This window comes from Primulina tabacum, chromosome 10 (assembly GCF_025594145.1).
Source record: "Primulina tabacum isolate GXHZ01 chromosome 10, ASM2559414v2, whole genome shotgun sequence".
Lineage (NCBI taxonomy): Eukaryota > Viridiplantae > Streptophyta > Magnoliopsida > Lamiales > Gesneriaceae > Primulina > Primulina tabacum.
The window spans coordinates 29,694,256-29,708,107 of NC_134559.1; the positions used below are offsets into that span (position 1 = coordinate 29,694,256).

Genomic DNA, 13,852 nt, shown 5'->3' on the forward strand with positions numbered 1-13,852 from the left:
AGCTACATTGATTTCTCATGTCTTATCTGGTCCCGATCGAGATTCAGATGATTTGAGCCAAAAATCGTCTGTCAACAAGTAAACAAAAATAGAAAAACACGAAAAGGGGTGCAACACGTGGAATTCCCTAGGGGTCAGCCATCCTAGTACTGCTCTCACCAAGCACGCTTAACTTCAGAGTTCTGATGGGATCCGGTGCATTATTGCTGGTATGATCGCACCCGACATTGAGTAGGATGTTTATTCTTATATCCCTCGAGTACGTGTGGAGCGGGCGGCGATGGACAAAACGCGACACTGCTCTCGCCCAAACAGAACCATGAAGTTAAGCGTTCTGGCGCGATGGCAGAGCAAGGATGGGTGACCTCCTCGAAAGTCCTCGTGTCGCGATCGTTTACGTAAATTATGGATAAAACAATCAAAATAATTGTTTTTAATGAGTTAACCGTCTCTGGAGTAATCTGCGTCATACCCTTCCGCACAGAACCGGCTCACGACAACAAAAATCGCTAAATGTTCCCAGAAAATAGAAAAAAAAAAAAGAAGAAAATAGAGAATGTAAAGCTGTTATTATGCCTGGGATACGATAAAATGGAACCGGAATCGAATTTCGGACTTCCTAAACGGATTTCTCGAGGAAACGGAAGCTTAACAGAAGCGGAAAATCGCAAATTAGAGGGTCTTAAAGAAGGAATTCGGCTAAAATCTCGCCAGCTCATTGCGAAGTAATGAGTATTGTTCGTTTGCCCGTTTACAATCAAATTAGCCTACAATTTTGTCCAAATCCGGCAGTGCCCGAGCTACGTTTATTTCACATATCTTATTTGGTCCCGATAGAGATTCAGATTATTTGAGCCGAAAATCGTCTGTCAACAAGTAATCAAAAATAGAAAAACACGAAAAGGGGTGCAACACGATGACTTCCAGGGGGTCACCCATCCTAGAATTGCTCTCGCCCAAGCACGCTTAACTACGGAGTTCTGATGGGATCCAGTGCATTAGTGCTGGTATGATCGCACCCGACATTGAGTGGGATGTTTATTCTTATATTCCTCGAGTACGTTTGGAACGGGCGGCGATGGACAACACGCGTCACTGCTCTCGCCCAATCAGAACCATGAAGTTAAGCGTTCTGGCGCTATGGCAGAGCTAGGATGGGTGACCTCCCTGGGCAGTCCTCGTGTCGCGACTGTTTACGTAAATTATGGATAAAACAGTCGAATTAATTGTTTTTAATGAGTTAACCGTCTCCGGAGTAATCTGCGTCAAACTTTTCCGCACAGAACCGGCTTACGACAACAAAAATTGCTAAATTTTTCTAGCAAATAGAAAAAAAATAAGAAGAAGAAAATAGCGAATGTAAATCCGTTATTATGCTTGGGATACGATAAAATGGAACCGGAATCGAATTTCGAACTTCCTAAGCGGATTTCTCGAGAAAACAGAAGCTTAACAGAAGCGGAAAATCGCAAATTAGAGTGTCTCAGAGAAAGAATTCGGCTAAAATCTCTCCACCTCATTGCGCAGTAATGAGTCTTGTTCGTAGCATGTTTGCAATCAAATTAGCCTACAATATTGTCCAAATCCGGCAGCACCCGAGCTACGTTGATTTCTCATGTCTTATCTGGTCCCGATCAAGATTCAGATGATTTGAGCCGAAAATCGTCTGTCAACGAGTAATCAAAAATAGAAAAACACGAAAAGGGGTGCAACACGAGGACTTCCCAGGGGGTCATCGCACCCGACATTGAGTGGGATGTTTATTCTTATATTCCTCGAGTATGTTTGGAACGGGCGGCGATGGACAACACGCGTCACTGCTCTCGCCCAATCAGAACCATGAAGTTAAGCGTTCTGGCGCTATGGTAGAGCTAGGATGGGTGACCTCCCTGGGCAGTCCTCGTGTCGCGACTGTTTACGTAAATTATGGATAAAACAGTCGAATTAATTGTTTTTAATGAGTTAACCGTCTCCGGAGTAATCTGCGTCAAACTTTTCCGCACAGAACCGGCTTACGACAACAAAAATTGCTAAATTTTTCTAGCAAATAGAAAAAAAATAAGAAGAAGAAAATAGCGAATGTAAATCCGTTATTATGCCTGGGATACGATAAAATGGAACCGGAATCGAATTTCGAACTTCCTAAGCGGATTTCTCGAGAAAACAGAAGCTTAACAGAAGCGGAAAATCGCAAATTAGAGTGTCTCAGAGAAAGAATTCGGCTAAAATCTCTCCATCTCATTGCGCAGTAATGAGTCTTGTTCGTAGCATGTTTGCAATCAAATTAGCCCACAATATTGTCCAAATCCGGCAGCACCCGAGCTACGTTGATTTCTCATGTCTTATCTGGTCCCGATCAAGATTCAGATGATTTGAGCCGAAAATCGTCTATCAACGAGTAATCAAAAATAGAAAAACACGAAAAGGGGTGCGACACGAGGACTTCCCAAGGGGTCATCGCACCCGACATTGAGTGGGATGTTTATTCTTATATTCCTCGAGTACGTTTGGAACGGGCGGCGATGGACAACACGCGTCACTGCTCTCGCCCAATCAGAACCATGAAGTTAAGCGTTCTGGCGCTATGGCAGAGCTAGGATGGGTGACCTCCCTGGGCAGTCCTCGTGTCGCGACTGTTTACGTAAATTATGGATAAAACAGTCGAATTAAATGTTTTAATGAGTTAACAGTCTCTGGAGTAATCTGCGTCAAACTTTTCCGCACAGAACCGGCTTACGACAACAAAAATTGCTAAATTTTTCTAGCAAATAGAAAAAAATAAGAAGAAGAAAATAGCGAATGTAAATCCGTTATTATGCCTGGGATACGATAAAATGGAACCGGAATCGAATTTCGAACTTCCTAAGCGGATTTCTCGAGAAAACAGAAGCTTAACAGAAGCGGAAAATCGCAAATTAGAGTGTCTCAGAGAAAGAATTCGGCTAAAATCTCTCCACCTCATTGCACAGTAATGAGTCTTGTTCGTAGCATGTTTGCAATCAAATTAGCCTACAATATTGTCCAAATCCGGCAGCACCCGAGCTACGTTGATTTCTCATGTCTTATCTGGTCCATATCAAGATTCAGATGATTTGAGCCGAAAATCGTCTGTCAACGAGTAATCAAAAATAGAAAAACACGAAAAGGGGTGCAACACGAGGACTTTCCAGGGGGTCACCCATCCTAGTACTTCTCTCGACCAAGCACGCTTAACTTCGGAGTTTTGATGGGATCCGGTGCATTAGTGCTGGTACGATCGCACCCGACATTGAGTAGGATGTTTATTTTTATATCCCTCGAGTACGTGTGGAGCGGGCGGCGATGGACAACACGCGATGGCGGAGCTAGGATGAGTGACCTCCCTGAGAAGTCCTCGTGTCGCGACCGTTTACGTAAATTATGCCTAAAACAGTCGAAATCATTGTTTTTTAATGAGGTTACACCGTCTCCGAAGTAATTTGCGTTCATACCCTTCCGCACATGAATCAAATTTCGAACTCCTAAGGCGGATTTTCTCGAGGAACTGAGCTTCTTAACAGAAGCGGAAGAAATCGCCAATTAGAAGGGTCTTAGAGAAGAAATTCGGCTAAAAATCTCGCCAGCAAATTGCGGAGTAATACGGTCTCGTTCGTTTGCCCGTTTACAATCAACTTAGCCTACAATTTTGTCTACATCCTGCAGTGCCCGAGTCTACGTTGATTTCACATGTCTTATCTTGTCCCGATCGAGATTCAGAATGATTTGAGCCAAAAATCGTTGGTGTCAACAAGTAATCAAAATTACAAAAACACGAAAAGGGGTTGCAACACGAGGACTTCCCAAGGGGTCACCCATCCTAGTACTGCTCTCGACCAAGCACGCTTAACTTCGGAGTTCTGATGGAATCCGGTGAATTAGTACTGGTATGATCGCACCTGACATTGAGTGGGATGTTTATTCTTATATCCCTCGAGTATATGGGGAGCGGGCGGCGATGGACAACACGCGGCACTGTTCTCGCCCAATCCAAACCATGAAGTTAAGCGTTCTAGCGCGATGGCAGAGCTAGGATGGGTGACCTCCCTAGGCATTCCTCGTGTCGCGACTGTTTACGTAAAATATGGATAAAACAGTCAAAATAATTGTTTTTAGTGAGTTAAACGTCTCCGGAGTAATTTGCGTCATACCCTTCCGCACAGAAGCGGCTCACGACAACAAAAATAGCTAAATGTTCTCAGAAAATAGAAAAAAAAATAAGAAGAAGAAAATAGCGAATGTAAAGCTATTATTATGCTTGGGATACGATAAAATAGAACCGGAATCGAATTTCGGACTTCCTAAACGGATTTCTCGAGGAAGCGCAAGCTTAACTGAAGCGGAAAATTGCAGAGTAATGAGTCTCGTTCGCTTGCCCGTTAATAATAAAATTAGGCTACAATTTTGTCCAAATCCGCAGTGCCCGAGCTACGTTGATTCACATGTCTTATCTGGTCTCGATCGAGATTCAGATGATTTGAGCCGAAAATCGTCTGTCAACAAGTAATCAGAAATAGAAAAACACGAAAAGGGGTGCAACACGAGGACTTTCCAGGGGGCCACCCATCCTAGTACTGCTCTCGCCCAGGCACGCTTAACTTCGGAGTTCTGAAGGGATCCGGTGCATTAGTGCTGGTATGATCGCACCAGACATTGAGTGGGATGTTTATTCTTATATCTTTCGAGTACGTGTGGAGCGGGCGGCGAGGAACAACACGCGGCACTGCTCTCGCCCAATCAGAACCTTGAAGTTAAGCTTTCTGGCGCGATGGCAGAGCTAGGATGGGTGACCTCCCTGGGCAGTCCTCGTGTCGCGACCGTTTACGTAAAATATGGCTAAAACAGTCAAAATAATTGTTTTTAATGAGTTAATCGTCTCTGGAGTAATCTGCGTCATACCCTTTCGCACAGAAGCGGCTCACGACAAGAAAAATCGCTTAATGTTCCAAGAAAATAGAAAAAAATAAGAAGAAAAAAATAGCGAATGTAAAGCTATTATTATGCCTGGGATACGATAAAATAGAACCGGAATCGAATTTCGGACTTCCTAAACGGATTTCTCGAAGAAACGGAAGCTTAACAGAAGCGGAAAATCGCAAATTAGAGGGTCTTAGAGAAGGAATTCGGCTAAAATCTCGTCAGCTCATTGCAGAGTAATGAGTCTCGTTCGTTTGCCCGTTTACAATCAAATTAGCCCACAATTTTGTCCAAATCCGGCAGTGCCCGAGCCACGTTGATTCACATGTCTTATCTGGTCTCGATCGAGATCCAGATGATTTGAGCCGAAAATCGTCTGTCAACAAGTAATCAAAAATAGAAAAACACGAAAAGGGGTGCAACACGAGGACTTCCCAAGGGGTCACCCATCCTAGTACTTCTCTCGTCCAAGCACGCTTAACTTCAGAGTTTTGATGGGATCCGGTGCATTAGTGCTGGTATGATCGCACCTGACATTGAGTGGGATGTTTATTCTTATATTCCTCGAGTACCTGTGGAGCGGGCGGGATGGACAACACGCGGCACTGCTCTCGCCCAATCAAAACCATGAAGTTAAGCGATCTGGCGCGATGGCAGAGCTAGGATGGGTGACCTCTCTGGGCAGTCCTCGTGATGCGACCGTTTACGTAAATTATAGCTAAAACAATCGAAATTATTGTTTTTAATGAGTTAACCGTCTCTGGAGTAATCTGCGTCATACCCTTCCGCACATAACCGGCTCACGACAACTAAAATCGCTAAATGTTCCCAGAAAATAGAAAAAAAAAAGAAGAATAAAATAGCGAATTTAAAACTATTATTATGCCTGGGTTACGATAAAATGGAACCGGACTCAAATTTCGAACTTCCTAAGCGTATTTCTCGAGGAAACGGAAGCTTAACAGAAGCGGAAAATCACAAATTAGAGGGTCTTCGAAAAAGAATTCGGCTAAACTCTCGCCTGCTCATTGCGGAGTAATGAGTCTCGTTTGTTTGCCCGTTTACAATCAAATTAGGCTAAAAATTTGTCCAAATCCGGCAGTGCCCGAGCTACGTTAATTTCACATGTTTTATCTGGTCCCGATCGAGATTCAGAGGATTTGAGCCAAAAATCGTCTGTCTACAAGTAATCAAAAATAGAAAAACACGAAAAGGGGTGCAACACGAGGACTTCCCAGGGGGTCACCCATCCTAGTACTGGTCTCGCCCAAGCACGCTTAACTTCGGAGTTCTGATGGGAGCCGTTGCATTAGTGCTGGTATAGTCGCACCGGACATTGAGTGGGATGTTTATTCTTATATCCCTCAAGTACGTGTAGAGCTGGCGGCGATGAAGAACACGCGGCACTGCTCTCGCCCAATCAGAACCATGAAGTTAAGCGTTCTGGCGCGATGGCGGAGCTAGGATGGGTGACCTCCCTGAGCAGTCCTCGTGTCGCGATCGTTTACGTAAATTAAGGCTAAAACAATCGAAATAATTGTTTTTAATGAGTTAACCGTCTCCAGAGTAATCTGCATCATACCCTTTTTGCACAGAACCGGCTCACGACAACAAATGTCGCTAAATATTCCCAGAAAATAGAAAAAAAATTAGAAGAAGAAAACAACGAATGTAAAGCAATTATTATGCCTGGGATACAATAAAATGGAACCAGAATCGAATTTCGAACTTCCTAAGCGGATTTCTCGTAGAAACGGAAGCTTAACAGAAGCGGAAAATTGCAAATTAGAGGGTCTTAGAGAAATAATTCGGCTAAACTCTCGCCAGCTCATTGCGGAGTAATGAGTCTTGTTCGTTTGCCCGTTTACAATATAATTTGGCTACAATTTTGTCCAAATCCGGCGGTTCCCGAGCTACGTTGATTTCACATGTTTTATCCGGTCTGAATCGAGATTCAGATGATTTGAGCCGAAATTCGTCTGTCAATAAGTAATTAAAAATGGAAAAACACGAAAAGGGGTGCAACACGAGGACTTTCTAGGGGGTCACCCATCCTAGTACTGCTCTCGCCCAAGCACGCTTAACTTCAGCCGAAAATCGTCTGTCAACAAGTAATCAAAAATAGAAAAATACGAAAAGGGGTGCATCACGAGGACATCTCAGGGGGTCACCCATCCTAGTACTGCTCTCGCCCAAGCACACTTAACTTCGGAGTTCTGATGGGATCCGGTGCATTAGTGCTGGTATGATCGCACCCGACATTGAGTGGGATGTTTTTTCTTATATCCCTCGAGTACGTGTGGAGTGGGCGGCGATGGACAACACGCGGCACTGCTCTCTCCCAATCAGAACCATGAAGTTAAGCGTTCTGGCGAGATGGCAGAGCTAGGATGGGTGACCTCCCTGAGCAGTCCTCGTGTAACGACCGTTTACGTAAATTAAGGCTAAAACAATCGAAATAATTGTTTTTAATGAGTTAACCGTCTCTAAAGTAATCTGCATCATACCCTTCCGCACAGAACCGGCTCACGACAACAAAAGTCGCTAAATGTTCTCAGAAAATAGAAAAAAAATAAGAAGAAGAAAACAACGAATTAAAGCAATTATTATGCCTGGGATAGGATAAAATTGAACCAGAATTGAATTTCGAACTTCCTAAGCTGATTTCTCGTGGAAACGGAAGCTTAACAGAAGCGGAAAATCGCAAATTAGAGGGTCTTAGAGAAGGAATTCGGCTAAAATCTCGCCAGCTCATTGCGGAGTAATGAGTCTCGTTCGTTTGCCCGTTTATAATCAAATTAGGCTACAATTTTGTCCAAATCCGGCATTGCCCGAGCTACGTTGATTTCACATGTCCTTATCTGGTCCCGATCGAGATTCAGATGATTTGAGCCGAAAATCATCTGTCATCAATTAATCAAAAATAGAAAAACTCGAAAAGGGGTGCAACACGAGGACTTCCTAATGAGTCACCCATCCTAGTACTGCTCTCGCCCAAGCACGCTTAACTTCGGAGATCTGATGGGATCCAGTGCATTAGTGCTGGTATGATCGCATCCGACATTGAGTGGGATGTTTATTCTTATATCCCTCGAGTACGTGTGGAACGGGCGGCGATGGACAAAACGCGGCACTGCTCTCGCCCAATCAGAGCCATGAAGTTAAGCGTTCTGGCGCGATGGCAGAGCTAGGGTGGGTGACCGCCCGGGAAGTCCTCGGATCGCAACTGTTTACGTAAATTATGGCTAAAACAGTCGAAATAATTGTTTTTAATGAGTTAACCTTCTCCGGAGTTATATGCGTCATACCCTTCCGCACAGAACCGGCTCACGACAACAAAAATTTCTAAATTTTTCCAGAAAATAGTAAAAAATAAGAATAAGAAAATAGCGAATGTAAAGCTATTATTATGCCTAGGATACGATAAAATGGAACCGGAATCAAATTTCGAACTTCCTAAGCGGATTTCTCGAGGAAACAGAATCTTAACAGAAGCGGAAAATAGCAAATTAGAGGGTCTTAGAGAAGGAATTCGGCTAAATTCTCGCCAGCTCATTGCGGAGTAATGAATCTCGTTCGTTTGCCCGTTTACAATCAAATTAGACTACAATTTTGTCCAAATACGGCAGTGCCCGAGCTACGTTGATTTCACATGTCTTATCTGGTCCCGATCGAGATTCAGATGATTTGAGCTGAAAATCGTCATTCAACAAGTAATCAAGAATAGAAAAACACGAAAAGGGGTGCAACACGAGGAATTCCCAATGGGTCATCCATCCTAATACTGCTCTCGCCCAAGCACGCTTAACTTTGGAGTTCTGATGAGATCCGGTGCATTAGTGCTGGTATGATCGCACCCGACATTGCGTGGGATGTTTATTCTTATATCCCTCGAGTACGTGTGGAGCGGGCGATGGAGAACAGGCGGCACTGCTCTCACCCAATCAAAACCATGAAGTGAAGCGCGATGGCAGAGCTAGGATGGGTGACCTCCTTGGGCAGTCCTCGTGTCGTGACCGTTTACGTAAATTATGGATAAAACAGTCGAAATAATTGTTTTTAATGAGTTAACCGTCTCCGGAGTAATCTGCGTCATACCATTCCGCACAGAATCGGCTCACGACAACAAAAATCGGTAAATGTTCCCAGAAAATAGAAAAAAAAATAAGAAGAAGAGTAAGCGAATGTAAAGCTATTATTATTCTTAAGATACGATAAAATTGAATCGGAATCGAATTTCAAACTTCCTATGCGGATTTCTCGAGGAAACGGAAGCTTAACAGAAGCGGAAAATAGCAAATTAGAGGGTCTTAGAGAAGGAATTCGGCTAAACTCTCGCCAGCTCATTGCGGAGTAAGGAGTGTCGTTTGTTTACCCGTTTACAATCAAATTAGGCTACAATTTTGTCCAAATCCGGCAATACCCGAGCTACATTGATTTCACATGTTTTATCTAGTCCTGATTGAGATTCAGATGATTTGAGCCGAAATTCGTCTGTCAACAAGTAATTAAAAATGGAAAAACACGAAAAGGGGTGCAACACGAGGACTTCCTAGGGGGTCACCCATCCTAGTACTGCTCTCGCCCTAAGCACGCTTAACTTCAGCCGAAAATCGTCTGTCAACAAGTATTCAAAAATAGAAAAACACATAGGGTTCATCACGAGGACGTCCCAGGAGGTCTCCCATCCTAGTACTGCTCTCGCCCAAGCACGCTTAATTTCGGAGTTCTAATGATCCGGTGCATTAGGGCTGGTATGATCGTACCCGACATTGAGTGGGATGTTTATTCTTATATCCCTCGAGTACGTGTGGAGCGGGCGGCGATGGACAACATGCGGCACTGCTCTCGCCCAATCAGAACCACGAAGTTAAGCGTTCTGGCGCGATGACAGAGCTAGGATGGGTGACCTCCCTTTGCATTCCTTGTGTCGCGACCGTTTACGTAAATTATGGCTAAAACAGTCGAAATAATTGTTTTGAATGAGTTAACCATCTCCAGAATAATCTGCGTCATACCCTTCCGCACAGAACCGGCTCACGACAACAAAAATAGATAAATGTTCCCAGAAAATAGAAAAAAAAATAAGAAGAAGAAAATAACGAATGTAAAGCTATTATTATGTTTGGGATACGATAAAATGGAACCAGAATCGAATTTCGAACTTCCTAATCGGATTTCTCGAGGAAATGGAAGCTTAACAGAAGCGGAAAATGGCAAATTAGAGAGTCTTAGAGAAAGAATTCGGCTACTCGTCAGCTCATTGCTGAGTAATGAGTCTCGTTCGTTTGCCCGTTTACAATCTAATTAGGCTAAAATTTTGTCCAAATCCGGCAGTGCCCGAGCTACGTTGATTTCACAAGTTTTATCTGGTCCTGATCGAGATTCAGATGATTTGAGCCGAAATTCGTCTGTCAACAAGTAATTAAAAATGGAAAAACACGAAAAGGGGTGCAACACGAGGACTTCCTAGGGGGTCACCCATCCAAGTACTGCTCTAGCCCATGCACGCTTAACTTCAGCCGAAAATCTTCTGTCAACAAGTAATCAAAAATAGAAAAACACGAAAAGGGATGCATCACAAGGACATTCCAGGGGGTCACCCATCCTAGTACTGTTCTCGCCGAAGCACGCTTAACTTCGGAGTTCTGATGGGATGCGGTGCATTATTGCTGGTATGATCGCACCCGACATTGAGTGGGATGTTTATTCTTATATCCTACGAGTACATGTGGAGCGGGCGATGGACAACACGCGGCACTGCTCTCACCCAATTAGAACCATGAAGTGAAGCGTCCTGGCGCGATGGCGGAGCTAGGATGGGTGACCTCCCTGGGCGGTCCTCGTGTCGCAATCGTTTACGTAAATTATGGATAAAACAGTAGAAATAATTGTTTTTAATGAGTTAACCGTCTCCGGAGTAATCTGCTTCATACCCTTCCGCACAGAACCGGCTCACGACAACAAAAATCGGTAAATGTTCCCGGAAAATAGAAAAAAATAAGAAGAAGAAGAAAATAGCGAATGTAAAGCTATTATTTTGCCTGGGATACGATAAAATGGAAAACACGAAAAGGGGTGCAACACGAGGATTTTCTAGGGGGTCACCCATCCTAGTACTGCTCTCGCCCAAGCACGCTTAACTTCAGCCGAAAATCGTCTGTCAACAAGTAATCAAAAATAGAAAAACACGAAAAGGCGTGCAACACGAGGACTTTCCAGGGGGCCACCCATCCTAGTACTGCTCTCGTCCAGGCATGCTTAACTTCGGAGTTCTGATGGGATCCGGTGCATTAGTGCTGGTATGATCGCACTCGACATTGAGTGGGATGTTTATTCTTATATCTTTCGAGTACGTGTGGAGCGGGCGGCGAGGAACAACATGCGGCACTAGCTCTCGCCCATATTCAAAACCATGAAGTTAAGCTTTCTGGCGCGATGGCAGAGCTAGGATGGGTGGACCTCTCTGGGCAGTCCTCGTGTCGCGACCGTTTACGTAAAATATGGATAAAACAGTCGAAATAATTGTTTTTAATAAGTTAATCGTCTCCGGAGTAATCTGCGTCATACCCTTCCGTATAGAACTGGCTCGCGATAACAAAAATCGCTAAATGTTCCCAGAAAATAGAAAAAAAAATAAGAAGAAGAAAATAACGAATGTAAAGCTATTATTATGTTTGGGATACGATAAAATGGAACCAGAATTGAATTTGGAACTTCCTAAGCGGATTTCTCGAGGAAATGGAAGCTTAACAGAAGCGGTAAATGGCAAATTAGAGAGTCTTAGAGAAAGAATTCGGCTACTCGTCAGCTCATTGCTAAGTAATGAGTCTCGTTCGTTTGCCCGTTTACAATCTAATTAGGCTAAAATTTTGTCCAAATCCGGCAGTGCCCGAGCTACGTTGATTTCACATGTTTAATCTGGTCCTGATCGAGATTCAGATGATTTGAGCCGAAATTCGTCTGTCAACAAGTAATTAAAAATGGAAAAACGCGAAAAGGGGTGCAACACGAGGACTTCTTAGGGGGTAACCCATCCTAGTACTGCTCTCGCCCAAGCACGCTTATTTTCAGCCGAAAATCTTCTGTCAACAAGTAATCAAAAATAGAAAAACACGAAAAGGGATGCATCACGAGGACATTCAAGGGGGTCACCCATCCTAGTACTGCTCTCGCCGAAGCACGCTTAACTTCGGAGTACTGATGGGATCCGGTGCATTAGTGCTCGTATGATCGCACCCGACATTGAGTGGGTTGTTTATTCTTATATCCCTCGAGTACGTGCGGAGCGGGCGGCCATGGACAACACGTGGCACTGCTCTCGCCCAATCAGAACCATGAAGTTAAGCGTTCTGGCGCGATGACAGAGCTAGGATGGGTTACCTCCCTGGGCATTCCTCGTGTCGCGACCGTTTACGTAACTTATTGCTAAAACAGTCGAAATAATTGTTTTTAATGAGTTAACCATCTCCAGAATAATCTGCGTCATACCCTTCCGCACAAAACCGGCTCACGACAACAAGAAATAGCGAATGTAAAGCTATTATTATGTCTGGGATACGATAAAATGGAACCAGAATCGAATTTTAAACTTCCTAAGCGGATTTCTCGAGCAAACGGAAGCTTAACAGAAGCGGATAATTGCAAATTAGAGGGTCTTAGAGAAAGAATTCGGCTAAACTCTCGCCAGCTCATTGCGGAGTAATGAGTCTCGTTCGTTTGCCCGTTTACAATCAAATTAGGCAACAATTTTGTCCAAATCCGGCAGTGCCCGAGCTACGTTGATTTCACATGTCTTATCTGGTCCCGGTCGAGATTCAGATGATTTGAGCCGAAATTCGTCTGTCAACAAGTAATTAAAAATGGAAAAACACGAAAAGGGGTGCAACACGAGGACTTCCTAGGGGGTCACCCATCCTAGTACTGCTCTCGCCCTAGCACGCTTAACTTCAGCCGAAAATCGTCTGTCAACAAGTATTCAAAAATAGAAAAACACATAGGGTTCATCACGAGGACATCCCAGGGGGTCTCCCATCCTAGTACTGCTCTCGCCCAAGGACGCTTAACTTCGGAGTTCTAATGATCCGGTTCATTAGGACTGGTATGATCGCACCCGACATTGAGTGGGATGTTTATTTTTATATCCCTTGAGTACGTGTGGAGCGGGCGGCGATGGACAACATGCGGCACTGCTCTCGCCCAATCAGAACCACGAAGTTAAGCGTTCTGGCGCGATGGCAGAGCTAGGATGGGTGACCTTCCTTTGCATTCCTTTAGACGCGACCCTTTACGTAAATTATGTCTAAAACAGTCGAAATAATTGTTTTGAATGAGTTAACCATCTCCAGAATAATCTGCGTCATACCCTTCCGCACAGAACCGGCTCACGACAACAAAAATCGCTAAATGTTCCCAGAAAATAGAAAAAAAATAAGAAGAAGAAAATAACGAATGTAAAGCTATTATTATGCCTATGATACGATAAAATGGAACAGGAATCAAATTTCAAACTTCCTATGAGGATTTCTCGGGGAAACGAAAGTTTAACAGAAGCGGAAAATCGCAAATTCGAGGGTCTTAGAGAAGGAATTCGGCTAAACTCTCGCCAGCTCCTTGCGGAGTAAGGAGTCTCGTTCGTTTGCCTGTTTACAATCAAATTAGACTACAATTTTTTCCTAATCCGGCAATGCCCGAGCAAAGTTTATTTCACATGTTTTTTCTGGTCCCGATCGAGATTCAGATGATTTGAACCGAAAATCGTCTGTCAACAAGTAATCAAAAATAGAAAAACACGAAAAGGGGTGCAACACGAGGACTTCCCAGGAGGTCAACCATCCTAGTACTGCTCTCGCCCAAGCACGCTTAAATTCGGAGTTCTGATGGGATCCGGTGCATTAGTTCTGGTATGATCGCACCCGAC

The 13,852-nt window shown here is 43.9% G+C and overlaps 13 non-coding genes and 3 pseudogenes across 13 annotated transcripts; all 16 read right to left on the reverse strand.

Moving 5' to 3' along the window:
• Positions 1 to 105: 105 nt before the first annotated feature.
• LOC142510297 (5S ribosomal RNA) lies at positions 106 to 223 on the reverse strand. Its single transcript, XR_012808419.1, has one exon. It is a non-coding gene; the product is annotated as a 5S ribosomal RNA (ribosomal RNA).
• A 680-nt stretch (positions 224 to 903) lies between these two features.
• On the reverse strand, positions 904 to 1,021 carry LOC142509399 (5S ribosomal RNA). Its single transcript, XR_012807575.1, has one exon. It is a non-coding gene; the product is annotated as a 5S ribosomal RNA (ribosomal RNA).
• Positions 1,022 to 3,145: 2,124 nt separating this feature from the next.
• Positions 3,146 to 3,264, reverse strand: LOC142516450 (5S ribosomal RNA). The gene has a single exon (XR_012812243.1). It is a non-coding gene; the product is annotated as a 5S ribosomal RNA (ribosomal RNA).
• Positions 3,265 to 3,797: 533 nt separating this feature from the next.
• On the reverse strand, positions 3,798 to 3,916 carry LOC142506335 (5S ribosomal RNA). Its single transcript, XR_012804630.1, has one exon. It is a non-coding gene; the product is annotated as a 5S ribosomal RNA (ribosomal RNA).
• Positions 3,917 to 4,545: 629 nt separating this feature from the next.
• On the reverse strand, positions 4,546 to 4,664 carry LOC142515437 (5S ribosomal RNA). Its single transcript, XR_012811282.1, has one exon. It is a non-coding gene; the product is annotated as a 5S ribosomal RNA (ribosomal RNA).
• Positions 4,665 to 5,345: 681 nt separating this feature from the next.
• On the reverse strand, positions 5,346 to 5,464 carry LOC142515515 (5S ribosomal RNA). The gene has a single exon (XR_012811358.1). It is a non-coding gene; the product is annotated as a 5S ribosomal RNA (ribosomal RNA).
• A 681-nt stretch (positions 5,465 to 6,145) lies between these two features.
• Positions 6,146 to 6,264, reverse strand: LOC142516926 (5S ribosomal RNA). The gene has a single exon (XR_012812694.1). It is a non-coding gene; the product is annotated as a 5S ribosomal RNA (ribosomal RNA).
• An 806-nt stretch (positions 6,265 to 7,070) lies between these two features.
• Positions 7,071 to 7,189, reverse strand: LOC142514840 (5S ribosomal RNA). Its single transcript, XR_012810717.1, has one exon. It is a non-coding gene; the product is annotated as a 5S ribosomal RNA (ribosomal RNA).
• Positions 7,190 to 7,872: 683 nt separating this feature from the next.
• Positions 7,873 to 7,991, reverse strand: LOC142516353 (5S ribosomal RNA). Its single transcript, XR_012812152.1, has one exon. It is a non-coding gene; the product is annotated as a 5S ribosomal RNA (ribosomal RNA).
• Positions 7,992 to 8,672: 681 nt separating this feature from the next.
• Positions 8,673 to 8,791, reverse strand: LOC142516141 (5S ribosomal RNA). The gene has a single exon (XR_012811952.1). It is a non-coding gene; the product is annotated as a 5S ribosomal RNA (ribosomal RNA).
• A 792-nt stretch (positions 8,792 to 9,583) lies between these two features.
• On the reverse strand, positions 9,584 to 9,700 carry LOC142512267 (5S ribosomal RNA; annotated as a pseudogene).
• Positions 9,701 to 10,502: 802 nt separating this feature from the next.
• LOC142512089 (5S ribosomal RNA) lies at positions 10,503 to 10,621 on the reverse strand (annotated as a pseudogene).
• A 508-nt stretch (positions 10,622 to 11,129) lies between these two features.
• Positions 11,130 to 11,248, reverse strand: LOC142516735 (5S ribosomal RNA). Its single transcript, XR_012812515.1, has one exon. It is a non-coding gene; the product is annotated as a 5S ribosomal RNA (ribosomal RNA).
• Positions 11,249 to 12,054: 806 nt separating this feature from the next.
• Positions 12,055 to 12,173, reverse strand: LOC142508862 (5S ribosomal RNA). Its single transcript, XR_012807063.1, has one exon. It is a non-coding gene; the product is annotated as a 5S ribosomal RNA (ribosomal RNA).
• Positions 12,174 to 12,930: 757 nt separating this feature from the next.
• LOC142512570 (5S ribosomal RNA) lies at positions 12,931 to 13,047 on the reverse strand (annotated as a pseudogene).
• Positions 13,048 to 13,730: 683 nt separating this feature from the next.
• LOC142514801 (5S ribosomal RNA) lies at positions 13,731 to 13,849 on the reverse strand. Its single transcript, XR_012810678.1, has one exon. It is a non-coding gene; the product is annotated as a 5S ribosomal RNA (ribosomal RNA).
• Between the last annotated feature and the right edge of the window lie 3 nt (positions 13,850 to 13,852).